At 46.7% G+C, this 3,760-nt stretch overlaps 1 non-coding gene across 1 annotated transcript; it reads right to left on the reverse strand.

Annotated features, from left to right (window-relative positions):
* Nucleotides 1–1,970: 1,970 nt before the first annotated feature.
* Nucleotides 1,971–2,099, reverse strand: LOC115032464. The gene has a single exon (XR_003838139.1). It is a non-coding gene; the product is annotated as a small nucleolar RNA SNORA17 (small nucleolar RNA).
* Nucleotides 2,100–3,760: the final 1,661 nt, after the last annotated feature.

The raw sequence follows: 3,760 nt of genomic DNA on the forward strand, positions 1-3,760 counted from the left end.
CGCCATCTTGTAATGGCAATTGCTCAGTACTGAAAGGTAGCAGCGCCCCACAGACTTTCCTTTGCTCATGCCTTTGGGGAAGGCTCTATTGTGCTGCTCAGGTGAGGTTCAGGCCCTGCAGTCCTGTGTGCTATAGCAGGTGTGGGGCAGGGCCAGCTTTCCTGCTCTCATGACTGCTCTGCCAACTCTTTCACTGCCACAGGTGGCAAGGGGTAAGAGTGGGGAAGGACATATCTCTCTCACCCATGCAGACACATGGGTTGTGGTGCCAGATCTCCCAAGCTCATTACCCTGGCTCACCCACTTTTCCATCAGGGTCAGCTCTACTGTGCTGCCCAGGTCAGGTACAGAACCTGCTCTCCTGAGTGTTGCAGCAGGTGAGGGGTAGTGACAGCTATCTCACTCTGATGACCTTGGGACCAGCTCTTCTGCTTTCTGTAGGTGGCAAGGGATAAAGTGGGGGGCATTTCTCCCTCACCTATGCCACCACTTGGCAGACAACTGACAGGGCCAGCTCTCCCATGAAAATCCCTTTGGGACCTTATGCCCCTGCCACCAAGGTCAGTGCTACTGTACTGCCCAGGCAATTTGCAGAGCCTGTTCTTCCCAGGCTGCAGCTCGTGAGGAACAGGAATGATGATGTGCCTTGTGGGGGAGATGAGATGCAGCCTAAGGTAGGGATCCCAGCCCGTGTCTATCTGTGTGAGAAATGGTATAGACTGAGATGAAAGCTATGGTTATCAAACTCCTGGGCACTCAGATGCCATTTTGAACCTCAAAGATTTAAGAATGGGGGCAGGGCGCTGAGATGAACCAGATGTATGGAGATCCAGCTTAACTCAGGGTGAGTGCCAGGAGTATAGAGAGGCCTTCTGTGGGAGACTTTGGCCTGGCTATGTATGATAAAGGTCTACCCCTATGGCGGACCTTGAGAAAGGAGACAGTCCTTGCTTGTCCAAAACTGCTTCATGGTGGAAAAGATTCATATGACTTATTCAGGGTGGATCAGAGATTAAATATCTTTTTCAGAAAGGGATGCCTGGGAAGGGGAGCTTATTGGCTAGACCTTGGAGGCTTATCTAGATACATCATTAACATGGAGAACTCTAAGTTTTATGCTATATGACAAGTTGTCATGGTTCCCTTAGTGGGGTGTTGTGGTCATGTGCTCCAGGAAAGGAACTTGTTTGGGTGAAGATTTAAATGCCCACCATTCTCAACTATGAGAATTGCCGGGGTTCCTGAATTTACTCAACCTTACCAGTTTTTCTATATGGTAACACAGTCCACTGCACCACAGGTAGGAGGCTATCTCTCCTTCATCTATGCTACTGCATGGGAGATAAGTGGTAGAGCCATTTCTCCCATGCTCATACCCTCCCGGCCATCTCACCTACCACTTCTGCAATGTGTGGTGCTTGGTGTCCTGAGCTGCTGGCTAAGGGCAGGGTTAGCTCTCTTCCTTTTATACTCCAGGACCAGTCCTCCCATGATAACCAGGGGTGGGCCCATTTCTGCACATCCCTTAGGCATCAACATGTCCCTTGATGGCAGCCCAGACCAAGGCTTTGGTGGTAACAGACCTATGCTATTGCAAGGCCATAGACTCACATGTGATCCCCCAGTGGCACCATAGGCTAGGAAACCTTTCCATACTGGTCCCAGATAGCATTACTGGCTACTTACATCAGTCTGTTTTATACTACTCTCAAGTCTCCACTTTTGCCTCTCTTCATTGTACCCACATCCTTCTGTTTCTCTTTCTCTTCCATATCTCCACCATCTACTTGCTCCTCTTAGTGGTGCTCAGGGCCTTTGAGTATCTGGGTCATCTCAGGAGTCATATCAGGGTGCTATGTCCCACCTGTGCATTAGGGCACTGGTCAGGGGTCATCTCAGGCATGGTCTGCCTCCTTCTAGGCCCACATGGTGCTGGACTAGTGGTCATTTCAGGCTCACTTTTCTCAGAGAATGTTAGGCTTTTATTATTCAGATGTTCATAGGTCAGAACATTGAGCATAGACATAGACTCTCTTCTTTACTACCTAGTGGCACATGTGTGACACCACAGCCATGCCTGCAATGCCTCTAGGGGCAGTTTTCTTCTCATATTTAAGTATCAGATTCATATATATTCATATCGTATCCATGACTGCCCTATTCCAGGAAACAAAAATAGCCTTGATGAACATCAACTGATGAATGGATAATGAGCATCAGTATATTTATACAAAAGGAAATCATTCAGCTATTAATAAAAATAAAACTCCCAGGCAAATGGAAGGATCTGGAAGGATCCTGTGCATAAGGCAACCCAGCCCCAGAAAGATAAACGTTGCTTCTTTTCTCTCACTTGTGGATGTTGGCCTTGTGTCTTCAGGTCTGTGGCCTAGTAGCTTTCACAGGAAATGATTAGCAGAATGCAGTTTTTTGAAGGGCTAAGTGGGAATGACAGAACACAAAAGGTTGAGCTGGGGTTTGTCTGGGCTGGCTCTTTGTCAACTTAGCACAAGTTAAGAGTCATTTGGGAAGATGGAACTGCTGTTGAGAAAATGCTGCCAACAGACTGGCCTGTGAGCAAGGATGTAGGGAATTTTATTGATTAACAATTAATATGGGAGACCCCAACTCATGAGGGGTGCCAGCTCTGGAGAGGTGGTGCTGACCTGTATAAGAAGACAACCTGGGTGGGCCATGAGGAGCAAGCTATAGGGACTGTCTTAGTCAGGGTTTCTATTCCTGCACAAACATGACCAAGAAGCAAGTTGGGGAGGAAAGGGTTTATTCGGCTTACACTTCCATGCTGCTGTTCATCACCAAAGGAAGTCAGGACTGGAACTCAAGCAGGTCAGGGAGCAGGAGCTGATGCAGAGGCCATGGAGGGATGTTCCTTACTGGCTTGCTTCCCCTGGCTTGCTCAGCTTGCTCTCTTATAGAACCCAAGACTTCCAGCCCAGAGATGGCACCACCCACAATGGGCCTTTCCCCCTTGATCACCAACAGAGAAAATGCCCCACAGCTGGATCTCATAGAGGCATTTCCCTAACTGAAGGTCCTTTCTCTGTGATAACTCCAGCCTGTGTCAAGTTGACACAAAACTAGCCAGTACAGGGACCAAGCCAGTAAGCAGTTTTATCACATCAATAAAAACCTTGACTAAGACAGGGTTGAAGAAGCGAGGATAGGCTAGAGAGAGAATGTGGAGAGGGCTAAATAACACTAAAGATGCTTTGAAAAGTTATATGGAAATCTGTACCATAGAACCTCCCCCAACTCACAAAGTTAAAATGGAGTTACCCTAAAATGGAACAATGATGCCCCTACTAGACACTATAGGCTAACAAATAAAAAGACAAGTTCCAGAAATTGATTATTTCTTTTGGAGTTTTTGGCCAGTGAGGTCCCAAAGACTTTCAAATTACAGTATATTGTTATTGCTCTAGGTTGACCTCAAGAATATGACAATAAGACCCTATTGCTGAAGATAACCTTTATTTGTATCATAGGACATGAAAAGGTCAGGCTGATACTGATAGCTTTCATAGTGCTGAAAGTTGCTATTATCGAACATGGAAAAATAATGAGCAGTCTGACACAGATGTGGACTCTGGGAGCTAGAATAATGTCTGGCCTGGAAAGACATGCTCACTGGTTCAATACTTTGTGATCGTATTTAAGTCTGCTTTACAAGATGAAACCCATAACTGGCACCATTATCAGTCCAAGAAACTATGGCTAGGTAGGTTTTAGGCCCTAAAGG

The sequence above is a fragment of the Mus caroli genome, chromosome 1, assembly GCF_900094665.2.
Source record: "Mus caroli chromosome 1, CAROLI_EIJ_v1.1, whole genome shotgun sequence".
NCBI classification, from domain to species: Eukaryota; Metazoa; Chordata; class Mammalia; order Rodentia; family Muridae; genus Mus; species Mus caroli.